This window comes from Myxine glutinosa, chromosome 6, assembly GCF_964187855.1.
Source record: "Myxine glutinosa chromosome 6, kmMyxGlut1.1, whole genome shotgun sequence".
NCBI classification, from domain to species: domain Eukaryota; kingdom Metazoa; phylum Chordata; class Myxini; order Myxiniformes; family Myxinidae; genus Myxine; species Myxine glutinosa.
In genome coordinates this window covers 132,397,294-132,410,616 of record NC_136266.1, presented here as the reverse complement: position 1 = coordinate 132,410,616, position 13,323 = coordinate 132,397,294, and the positions used below count along the sequence as shown (strand labels likewise).

At 44.6% G+C, this 13,323-nt stretch overlaps 1 protein-coding gene across 1 annotated transcript in view; it reads left to right on the top strand.

Annotated features, from left to right (window-relative positions):
• The window catches only part of LOC137429452 (uncharacterized), a 397,376-nt gene that overhangs the window by 29,602 nt on the left and 354,451 nt on the right, over nt 1–13,323 (top strand).

Genomic DNA, 13,323 nt, shown 5'->3' with positions numbered 1-13,323 from the left:
TCGGAGAGGGGGAGGTCAGAGCCAGAGAGATGGTGTAGATTTCGTCCATTTCGAACAGACAAGGTCCAGAATGTGACCACGGTTATGGGTGGGAAAGTTGACATGTTGAGTGAGGATAAAGCAATTAAGAATTTCAATGAAGTCAGCGGTTATTGTGGAGTCAGTGGAGTCCATGTGGATATTGAAATCACCGAGGAGGAGGGTTGAGGGGAGAAGGAACAGAGCTGGGTCAGAAAGTAAGAGAAGTCAGATAGGAATGATGGGTGTGGTTTGGGAGGGCGGTAGACAACTGCCATGACTGACTGTGTGTAACCAGAAAGTTTAAAAGCCAGGTGTTCAAATGATGGAGCAGATGAGATGGAGATGAGGCTGGTCTTGATGTCCTGTCGGTGTATTACAGCAATTCCACCACCTCGGCCCTCCGAGCGTGGTTTATTGATGTAAGAGTAACCATTGGGTGTAGTGAGGTTGAGTGAGAGGTAGTCCAGAGGTTGTTGCCAGGTTTCAGTCAGACAGAGAAAGTCCAGTTTAGTGTCCAGAATGAAGTCGTTCAAGATGTGGCTTTTATTGTTGAGGGACTGGGTATTGAACAGAGTAAGCTTCATATTGCTTTGTATGGTGCGGATGGACTCGGGTGATTTTGCCAGGGCTTGCTGACAGGGGGCGCGTTCGTGTATGTTGCTGTGATGACGTAATCGACGGGTGAGAGTGCGCTCAGCTGACCAGAGTGAGGGGATGGAGTGACCTGTCTGGGAGTAAACAAACTTGCGACCGGAGCCTCTATGGATGTGTCTGGGTCGTCGTAGGAGTCCGTGGTTTTTGATGACAGAGATGCATGGCGGAGTGGAGTGGTTGTTGAGTTGAAGAAGCCTAGCGGCAGAGTACCTCAGTGCCATGCCAGGCAGGAGTGAAGGGGCACAAAGCCCGGAGAGGTCAGCCAGCAGCCGCAGGCTGGCTGACCAAAGCGCCAGGCACAACAGGCTGGTCCAGAGCATGACACGCGAGGAGGGTCGAGGAATGAAGATGAGCAGCCCGAGGACCAATAGAGAGCCAAGGACGAGCAAGCCGAGAGCCGAGGAGGCAGCCGGGCAGCAGCGAGCGTCAACAGCCAGCGAGTGTCCTGCAGCTCGACGACCGCAGCGGTGGCCAACAGGGAGCCAGCCAGCCGTACAGGCAACCCACAGGAGAGCAACCCAAGAAACAAAAGGCAGGACAGGTGCGAGATGCCCGGGAGCGGGCAGGAGGCAACGGCAGAAGAGCAGGACAGGTGAAGCCGGGAGGATCAAGCAGAGAGCAGACCCGTCGTCCATAAAGCTGCCAAGAGTACTAGAAAAGCAGATTCCGTACCTTTCGATTCCGTATTCCGTACCATCAGAAGCAGATTCCGTTATCCAGCCGGAGAACGCGCGGCACGTGCGCCTTCCATTGGAGAACAAACAGCACCAGCGTCCTCATACGCGACGCCATGGCGGCGTCCACAATCCACATATCCAATCCAATCCACAATCAACAAAAGGCAGGACAGGTGTGAGATGTCAGGTCAGAAAAGTAGAAGCAGACCCTGTAGAGTGTACATCCATCCAGTCGGAGAAGCGGCGAACATGCAGCGCCAGCGTCCTCTCGCAACCGCACCCCAATGTCATCAAATTTTGTCATCAAATTTTGTCATCAAATTTTCAACAAAGCTTTATTATGAGAATATGGAGAAGGCAAATTAATAATTTGGTCAAAAGGCAATGGTTAAGGTTGCGTAAAATTATAAATTTTCATCAGAATTACCTGAAATTTTAAGAATTTGCATATTGGGTCACTGAATTGGTTCACCAATCAAAAGCTAGAAGCTGATTGGGTTGTTTTTTTTCGATCAAATAATGGTCAAGGTTGTGTAAAATCGCCAATTTTCACCCAATTGACCTGAAATCAGGTCAGTGAATATTGGTTCACTAATCAAAAGATAGGAGTCAATTGTTTTGTTTTTTCGATCAAATGGTCAAAGCTCAAGACAACATAAAATTGTGAATTTTCATTTTGTATTTTTTTTAAACTGTTTTTCGTCAAGTTAAGCATACGGAAGAAGAAGAAGACGTCTGAATACAAACAGACGCGAACGGGCTTTGCATTTTCAGATCCTTTCTAGTTACATATAAAATCAAATTGGACAAGACACAACTCTTATTTAGTTATCGATGGTTGGTTTATAATTCATTTAAAAAATACAAATAGTAAGAAATTACAAAATGAATCATCGTTTTTCTCAAAAGCATGTTTTCGTACATGATTAACATGTGATTAAAGCCATTTAAGTATTAATTTCTCTCAGAAGAATCATTTGTGTTCCATACATGTATTATAAATGTTCACAGTTAAATATTACTCCCTCTTCATGAAATTTCTGATGTTTATTGAGTACAGCATTACCTGGCCATAATATCTCATTGTCATGATGTGGTCAAAGTTACCGAAATCCATAGTATTGCTTTATTCCATTATTTCAATATTAATCAGAACTGGAGGATTTCACAAAGCAAAGTGTCGATGATCCAAATTTCAAACTGTGGACCACTTACCTACAATAGTGAGGTACCTTATTAACAAAAATGCCAAGGACCGTTACACTGTGGACAAAAGCACAATTTTTTCACCAAAGCTTTGCCCATGTATAAGGATCAAAAAGAGGATAAGCTCCAAAAAAATCTGATGACAGGAAGTGTATTTAATGACGTCATAATGACGTCACAATAGACTAAATATATTAGCGCAAATTAATGTATAACATAAGGTTGTGAAGTACTGTGCCGAGATTTTGAGTCATTAATTTAATATTTCAAGAAACAGGTAATTGATATATAAGCCTTTTTAAGCTCACTATGTTAGCTAAAGCGTGCAAAGAGCTCATCAAATGTGGTTGCAAGTCAGAAGCCGGTTGTGTCAGTCGTTGCAAGTGCACGAAAGCTGGTCTACCCTGCACAGAACTTTGCAGTTGTAATTGTCAGAAATAACTTGCTTGCAGCTACAGCTCATCACCGACACTATAGCTATCACACTTATTCCAGTTCTGTATGTTTCTATTTTGAAGAATGAATTACTTGCGTGAGGAAGGGGGAGCTGTCACTGTGTGTTTTTAACAAGGTAATAAAAATAATGATAGAAGAAACAACATGTAGGCCGATATGCTAATATTCTTTCGCATCTCAAGGAATCACTGCTACAAAATGGGACAGAATCACGAGTATTTGTATAATGTATATGCATATACATTTGATGCAACATATGGAATTTTGTGTCATTTACCCCTTTATTAAACCAGCTAACGACATAATGATGAACTGTAACTAATAATAGCTCAGTCTAAATTACTGAAAAAAAATGCTCTAGTGGTGTTTTAAATTCTGTAACTCAACGGGAAGATTATTATGAACTCTCGATATGTGGATGTTAACTAATCAAACGAATTTGTGTGCAAACGAATCTAATAGTTTTTTTTTTTTGCTGGATGACATCAGAATGATGTCATAAATCTTTTAAACATTGTCTAAGAAGAAAAATGACAATTGCAGTGAATTCCTTGACCTCGGAAACATATATTTCGATGTCAAAATACACTTGATAGCCTAGTTCTAACTAATTCATTTTTTAATTATGATTGCAAAATAATTCGCTTATGACGTCATAATGACATCATAAATCTTTTAAAGAGTCTAAAATAAAAAATGAAAAGTGCATTGAAATCCTTGACCTCGGAAACATATATTTTGATGTTAAAATGCACTTAACACCTTAGTTCTAAGTCATTGATTTTTTTATATATATGATTACATAATAATTAGCTGATGACGTCATAATGACGTCAGATATTACACTTCCCATCATAATTTTTTTTGGAGCTTACTTTTTTTCTAGAAGGTATACCATGGAGATGCTTTGGTGAAAAAATTGTGCTTTTGTCCACCGTGTAACGACATTTTCACTATGGTACCCCACTACAAATGGTTGAGACCACGCACAGTTTCATCCGAGCAATTTGAGATGGCAACTGGGAGCTTCATCTGGACGCCTTTACTGACATCCTGCCTTGACTTAATACCATGTACGACCACACAAACTCTGCAAAATGGGGCTTGTGCATGTAGCAGAAATGAACTTACAAAAACCGCACTAATGTTCATGAGGGGCAACTTTGTAGTAAAAACAAGTTCTCATCAATTTAGCCAGGTGCCCACAGAACAAGCTACTGAGTGGGTGAACAGAATGTGCAAGCTCTCAAATATAATCATTGGCATCAGCAGAAATGATCCAGCTCATGACAAACTCTGTACAACATGATGTGAAAGAGCAGCAACATCAGGTGATGTGTCCTGGTTGTTTAGACTTGAATATGACGATGAAGAAGAGCATATTTTTATGCAGAGAAATGATCTCCCATCTATGCTCTCTTGGGCTGAAAATGCAGTGAAGAAATAGCTTTCTCAAATTGAACGATTCAATAAGTTGCAGTTCAAAGTGCTTCCAGATCATAATGATGAAGCGGCTTCAGAAAATGATACGATGCTGATTGCTGTGGCTGCAACTTTTCAATGCCTCAATGTCTGGCCGAAACATTCAATTGCAAGGTGTTCTCCAGCATGAGTTATCACCATTACCACTTAGCGGGGACGCCTCTTCGCAGTGGTTGTACTCCCGAATGCAAGTTGGGGGCCAAATCTTCCCCAATCTTCCCTGCTGGCCCAGATTCGTCAGGGAAACGCGGTCATGGTCAGAGTGACGATTGGTCCCCATGGAGCAGCCCTTTCCCTATTGTCTTTGTCTCTTCTCCCTTCTCCTCTCTCTCTCTCTCTCTAACTTTGTCATGGCCCAGACTTCATAAAGGCAGGGGTACACCATCTTGGATGTGGGGGGGGGTCTTGGGGCACTCATGCGAGATCAATCGACTGGCTCCGTGCCACGGGCTTGTTCAAGAGAACTGTCCGGGTTTATAAAACAATAACAACTAGAACGCCACTCAGTAGAGCGCATACTCCCGCCGTGGGTCAAGTTGGAATAGTACGATTTCACAAAAGTTTGAGGGAGTAGTTCAGTGACAAGACAAGACAACACAAGACAGACACTGCACAGATATATATTTAGAATATATAGAAGATAATGTTCAGAAAAACAAGGCAATTTCACTTACATTTTCGGATTCAGCGTTCAATTCTATATAAGTGAGTGTATTTTGAGGCATGTGTGACTTCAAATAAAATTGAAAGCCAGGTAAAACGTTCGTTTCATTCCTTAGGGATACAACATGTAAAACTGGCCCAAACGTGAAAACAAAACTCGCTCATTTTAAGTCGTACAAGCGAATGCGATCACTCATTCTTCTGGGAAGAATCCTGTGCACATGCTTGTCACACTTATAACTCACCTAAGTCTTTATAAGTTCATCAAATACTGACACTGCGATTGACATTCGCTGAGGTAAATGTTGATATCTCTTCTGAGGTAAAAAAACAAAACAAAACAAAAAACAGTTTTAAAGCATTATACGTATCAAACGATATATTTTATGAAACGGGAAACCGAATACACACTTTGGTGGTTTTAAAATGACAGAATATGTCTTTATTATAAATAAAAAAATGAACATTGAAGACGATGCTGCTAAAAAAAATACACCGCTCTAACGCATAACCACGAGTTTAAACTACATTTGCAACAAATATGACAACTATTTTCATATCACAATGTTAAATATAGAATATATAGAAGATAATGTTAAAAAAAATGAGCCCTATTGTCATGTATGAAGTGCAAATAATCACCGTTGTATCCCTACACCGTGACCGCATGGTATCCCATGCTCGTCGCCATGTAAGGTATCTCGACAAACTGATCAATTGTCGTACACGTTTATTCACTCTGCCGATACAGGCCCGATTCACCTCAGCGCCATCCGAGCTCGCGCGTAGTGATACAATGCGGTCACGGTGTAGGGATACAACGGTGATTGCAAATCACCGTAATATATGAAGTGCATATGAAGTGCAAATAATCACCGTTGTATCCCTACACCGTGACGGCATTGTATCACTACGCGCGAGATCGGATGGCGCTGAGGTGAATCGGGCCTGTATCGGCAGAGTGAATAAACATGTACGACAATTGATCGTAGTTTGTCGAGATACCTTACATGGCGACGAGGATAAACATCTAGAGTCCTAGACCATGACTTCTTTCGGCCATATCGATGAATTCGACCCTCATGAGGGGGATTTTGACACGTATTCTGAGCGGTTGTCTTTTTACTTCGAGGCGAACGGCATCGCGACCGAAGCCCGGATGAAGGCCGTCTTCCTGTCCGTTTGCGGAGGTGAGACGTTCACACTCGTTAAAAACCTGATTCGGCCTCGGACAATCGAGGAGTTCACGTATGCAGAGCTCAAGGCCGCTTTGAAGGAACATTGCAATCCATCTCCTTCAGTCATCCTGTGTCGGTTTAATTTTTACATGTGCAGACAGCAGCAAGGTCAGTCGATCGCAGACTTCATTGCCCACCTCAAAAAACTGTCACATCTGTGTGAGTTTGGGGACACGATCGATGACATGCTCCGTGATTTGCTGGTGGTTGGCATGTCCGATGACAGCACTCGTAGACGCCTGCTTGCGGAGAGAAGACTGACGTTCCAAAATGCCAGAGACACCGCCATTTCCATGGAAAGTGCTGAACGCAACGCTACAAGCATCGGTGCCACTCGCTCGTCTGGTACCAGCCCTGCTGTGAATCGGTTGGATCATGTTCAGCCAAAACGTTGGAACAAGTCTCTTCGTCAGAAGCTAGTGCAGTCTCAAACCCACAACAAATGTTTTCAGTGCAACGGAAAGCACCCTACGGAGACGTGTCGGTTCAAAGATGCAACCTGCCATTTCTGTTCGAAAACTGGCCATATTGCTCCAGCTTGCATCACTTGCAAATCGGGAAAAGGAAAAGCTGCTGACAAGATTCATCAGTTTATCGGTTCGGAGGAACCTGAGCTTGACCGGGTGAGCTCTGTTTCCGACAACTCAGAATCGTATGACCTGCTTCATATCGATTCTCACCATAGGCGGGACCCTCTTCTTGCCAATGTTGTCGTCAACAATCAACCATTGCAAATGGAAGTCGACACTGGTGCGGCCGTCTCGCTCATCAGCCATGCTGTTTTCACAAACCTGTGGAGTGATGCTGACCGACTCCATCTGAAACCTACTACCTATGGACTCTCCACCTATACAGGTGAGAAGATTGTTCCCTGCGGTACATGTGACGTCACGGTGGGCTACGATAACCGTGAGTTTCACCTACCCCTGATCGTCATTCCTGGAAAGACCGGTTGCATTTGCATCCAGAACGTTGTCCCCGGCAGAGAAGAACTATTCCCAACTTGACAAGGAAGGATTGGGAATCGTTTTCGGCCTCAGCAAATTTCGCCAGTACCTTCTTGGACATCATTTCACGATTCGCACTGATCACAAGCCGCTGATCAGTCTGTTTGGTCCAACTAAGGCGACATCTGACACACTACCACCCAGGATCATCTGCTGGTCCCTGTTTCTCGCTGCTTATGACTACACCATATGTTATAAGCCCGGTTCGTCTATCACAAATGCAGATGCCACGAGTCGGTTACCCCTTCCAGAATCCGTTGATGATTCGCCTACACCAGGATCCATTATCGCACTGATGGATCATCTGGAAGATTGTGCTGTCGATTCCGGCCAGATCCGCACTCATACTCGACGAGACCCCGTTCTGTCCAGAACTGTCCAGAACTGTCCAGGCTGTACAGCTTGGATGGCATTTGCTACCTGAGGGTGACCCAGATTTTGTGGCTTTTAAAGCACGTAAAAACGACCTCAGCGTGGAAAATGGTTGCCTACTCTGGGGATGCCGTGTCGTGATCCAGAAAAATCTGCGTTCCAGGGTCATGGATGAAATCCATGACTGTCACCCCGGGATTGTGAAGATGAAGTCACTCGCCAGAAACTATGTGTGGTGGCCGAATCTTGATGCTGATTTCGAACATCATATTCGACATTGTTACCCCTGCCAGAGCACCCGGAATACACCTGCGAAAGCGCCACTGCATCCCTGGGAATGGCCCAGCGAACCGTGGCATCGCCTACATCTCGATTATGCCGGGCCTATTAACGGCAGCATGATTCTAATAATTACGGACGCGCACACAAAATGGATTGATGCCTATGTGACGCGTGGTACTACGTCAGCCATTGTCATCAAAAGACTCAGACGCTGTTTCGCCACTCATGGTCTGTCCAGGATGATCGTGAGTGATAACGGTTCGTGTTTTTCCAGTACCGAGTTTGCCAAGTTCACACGTCGGAACGGCATCAAACATAAGTTTGTCAGCCCACATCACCAGGCTTCAAATGGCTTGGCCGAACGATCCGTGGGAATCATCAAATCCGGATTGCGGAAACTTCAGGAGGGAACCCTGGAAACAAAGCTTTCTCGTCTCCTGTTCAAATACCGCATCATGCCACAATCAACAACCGGTGCAGCTCCGTCTGAGTTATTGATGAAACGACACGTGAGATCGACACTTGACAATCTCAAACCAGACATATCATCAAACGTTTATCAGAGCCAGCTTAATCAAAAGTTGGTGCACGATAAGACGTCCAACAGTCGATGTATCAACATTGGAGATCCAGTGTTTGCCCGAAATTTTGGTGCAGGTGCGACGTGGCTACCGGGGGACATCATCGAGAAGCCAGGTCCACTGTCCTGCATGATTCGCCTGCAGGACGGCCACGAAATTCGTCGACATCAGGACCACATAACCTACCGTCACTGTGAGTCGATAGAGCCTGCAGCATCGTCACAGTCAGGACAACAGTTCGACCCACCACTGCCGGAGATCGTCGTGGCCACTCCAGCCGGCTCGGATGCCCCGAAAACCTCTGCGAACGCTACACCCTTCGTGGAGACCAAAGGAATCACCTCGGACTCTGTATCCACTGGTACACCGCGGAATCCACTGGTACACCCAAAGGAATCACCTTGGACTCTGTATCCACTGGTACACCGCGACCCAAAGGGATCACCTCGGACTGTGTATCCACTGGTACACCGCGACCCAAAGGGATCACCTCGGACTCTGTATCCACTGGTACACCGCGACCCAAAGGAATCACCTCGGACTCTGTATCCACTGGTACACCGCGACGCTCAATGCGTGAGAGAAAAGCACCCGACCGGTTGAAGCTTTGAAGATGTTTTTTTTCACGGTGACACATGTTCTATTTTCACGTATTTTCATTATTCTCATAATCGTTTGCACACATATTTTCACATGTTTTGGAAATGTTGCTTTTGAAATGTCAATTCTTGAAATCTAGCACGTATTGCTCTTGGTAATTTTGGACTTAAAGGGGAGGATGTCATATATGAAGTGCAAATAATCACCGTTGTATCCCTACACCGTGACCGCATGGTATCCCTACGCGCGAGCTCAGATGGCGCTGAGTTGAATCGGGCCTGTATCGGCAGAGTGAATAAACGTGTACGACAATTGATCGTAGTTTGTCGAGATACCTTACACCTATCTTCCAATGGTAAACAATCCTTCAAAAAATTCCTGGATCCGGAATAATATCCTGAGCTTCAACAAAAACTAATGAATTCTTCCTTATCCCAAGGGCAATCATCCCACCAACTTTCATCCAAATCCGTCCAGAACTTTTCCAGATATCTTGTTCACACACACACACACACACACACACACACACACACACACACACACACACACACACACACACACACACACACACACACACACACACGGACACGATCGAATGCATTACTCCCTGGCGGGAGTAATAACAACCACTACCACTGACATTGATGAAACCGAATGAAAAATGAGGGATACCAAGAAGAGCGATACGTTAACCTTCTTGACCACAGATGGAGGTATCCACATTTCAGAGAACATGCCTGTGATAACAGCAAACCAAATAAAATGCATCCAAAGTGATAACCATGCTCTTATTATTCCCGCCAGGGAGTAATGCATTCGATCGGGTCCGTGTGTGTGTGTGTTCGTATGTTTGTAAACAAGATATCTGGAAAAGTTCTGAACGGATTTGGATGAAAGTTGGTGGGATGATTGCCCTTGGGATAAGGAAGAATTGATTAGTTTTTGGTGAAGCTCAGGATATTATTCCGGATCCAGGAATTTTTTGAAGGATTGTTTACCATTGGAAGATAGGGCTCATTTTTTTCAACATTATCTTCTATATTTAACATTGTGATATGAAAATAGCTTTCATATTTGTTGTAAATGTAGTTTAAACTCGTGGTTATGCGTTAGAGCGGTGTATTTTGTTAGCAGCGTCGTCTTCAAGGTTCTTTTTTTTTTCTAATAAAGACATATTCTGTCATTTTAAAACGACCAAAGTGTGTATTCGGTTTCCCCGTTTCATATAATGTATCGTTTGATACGTATAATGCTTTAAAACTTTTTTTTTTTTTTTTTTTTTTTACCTCAGAAGAGATATCAACATTTACCTCAGCGAATGTCAATCGCAGTGTCAGTATTTGATGAACTTATAAAGACTTAGGTGAGTTATAAGTGTGACAAGCATGTGCACGGGATTCTTCCCAGAAGAATGAGTGGTCGCATTAGCTTGTACGACTTAAAATGAGCGAGTTTTGTTTTGACGTTTGGGCCAGTTTACATGTTGTATCCCTAAGGAATGAAACGAACGTTTTCCTGGCTTACAATTTTATTTGAAGTCACACATGCCTCAAAATACACTCACTTATGTAGAATTGAACGCTGAATCCGAAAATGTAAGTGAAATTGCCTTGTTTTTTTTAACATTATCTTCTATATATTCTAAATATATATCTGTGCAGTGTCTGTCTTGTGTTGTCTTGTCTTGTCACTGAACTACTCCCTCAAACTTTTGTGAAATCGTACCATTCCAACTTGACCCACGGTGGGAGTATGTGCTCTACTGAATGGCATTCTAGTTAAGAAATGTGGAAAACCAAAGAAGTGCACGACTTTCAACCAGTATGCTGAAACATTCATCCAGGCTGTCGTGTGTTGCGTTGACATGACAATAAAATGGGTCGATGTGTTATATGACAGATATTTAGAACATTCCATTAAAGAACCATCTCGGCATAAACATACAAGCAAGGCAAGAAGAACCATTCGCTGAAGAATTGATGATGGATTAGCTCCGCTTCCTCCTGTATGGGAAAACTTCCTCATCTTACAAGAGCCAACAAAGCTTATCTCGCACAATATCTGTTATGGAAAGTTCTAGAATACAGAGAAGACCTAACCAGGAGCTGGTGGTCGAGGTGGTGTAGATTAGTCCCTCTGCACAAAGGCAGGTGCAGTTCCACACCTGTCATGCAATCATGAAAAGGCAGACACCAGTTTCATCCGACATTGCAATGATGTTATTGAAGAAGGGGCCACTTGAGTAGGTAGTAGTACCCAAACAAAGTAAAATTGAACAGCTTTTCAAGGACTGATAATTTTATTTCGACTGACTGTGTAGTTTATTCACATACATAATCATGTGGTTGTATTTCGGAATGTCGAAGCATCATAGCAGTGAAAGCCAATGAAGAAATCGTGTGTAGTTGTGAAATTACAAACAATTTTAAGAATACAATTTGTGAGTATCAGGTTGCCTCGGTCTGCAACCAATGGGTAGGGCTGCTGGCTACCAGGGGGATAGTGGTGCAGTGGCTCTTTATCTAAAAATTATCAGTTTGGGGAGTACTATATTTGTACCAAGTTTGATGCTTTTACCCCAATTTGCACAATTCATCAAATATCTTGCCAAAATCTGCTCCACTATTCCACCCCACCCCTTCCCCTCCCTCCTCCCAACAACCCCACTCCAAATTCCCACCCGACCCCATCTCCCCCCTCATCCAACCCCATCCCACTGCCTCCTCCCACCCACCCTGTCTCCTCCCTCATCCCACGTCCCCACCTGCTGACTCCTCCAACCCCACCCTGTGTCCTTCGGATTCCCACCCCATCTCCTGCCTACTCCCACCCACCCTGCTCCCTCCGCATTCCCATCCCACCGTTTCCCTTCCATCCTCCCACCTCCTCTCCTGACTCTCAATCCACCCCTTCCCCTCTCTCATCCCATACCACCCCCCCCCCCCTCCCTCTGGACTCCCACTCCACTTCAAGCACCATAGAGATTGAATAACGGTCTTGAGGGTATAATGGGGTCTTGAGGGTTGAAAGTGTCTTGAGGATCTAAAGTGTCTTGAGGGTTGAAAGTGTCTTGAGGATCTAAAATGTTTTAAGGGTCTTGAGGGTCTAAAGATCTTAAAGATCTAAAGTGTCTTAAGAGTCTTCAGGGGTTAAAGGGTCTAAAGTGTCTTATGGGTCAAAGGGTCTGAAGTGTCTTGAGGGTCTATTGGGGTTGTAATGGTCTTGAGGGGTTAAAGTGGCTTCAGGGTCTTGAGGGGTTAAAATGTCAAGAATATTGAGGGTCTAAGGTGTCTTAAGGGTTGTGACAGTTCAATGGTGTAAAGTGTCTTAACGGTATCGAGGGTATTGAGGGGTTAATGGGTTTAAAGGGATCCTTCAATAAGGGTCTAAAGTTAAAGCTCTCAGAGTATAAGGGGTCTAAAATGTTCAGGGTCTTTGGGTCTAAAGTGTTCAGGGTCTTAGGGTCTAACGTGTTCAGGGTTTTAGGGTCTAAAATGTTCAGGGTCTTAGGGTCTAAAGTGTTCAGGGTCTTAGGGTCTAAAGTTGAGTAACAACATGGCGTCTATTGTTAGTTTGCTGAACTCTAGTATTCTATGGTTCTGTCCACCCCTACCCCTCCCTCATCCCACCCTCTCCCCTGCAATCTCCCACTTCCCTCTGGACTCTCACCCACCCCTTCCCCTCCCTCATCCCACCCTCTCCCCTGCAATCTCCCACATCCCTGTGGACTCTCACCCACCCCTTCACCTTCCTTTTCCCACCGCCTCCTTCCCTCCCTCCTCCCACCTTCTCCTTCCCTCCCTCCTACCCCACCTCCACTCCCTCCCTCATCCCACCCTCTCCCCTGCATTCTCCCACCTTCCTCTGAAGGGTGGGAAAAGGGGAAGGAGTGGGTTCTCCCACCACCCACTCCTTCCCCTTTTCCCACCTCCTCCTACCCTACCTCCACTCCCTCCCTCCTCCCACCTCACCCCTTCCACTGCCTCCTCCCACCTTGCACCCTCCCATCCCTCCGGACTCCCACTCCTTCCCCGCGACAGGTGGTGGCTCGTGTGTTTATAAGTTTATGAACGGTGAGAAAACA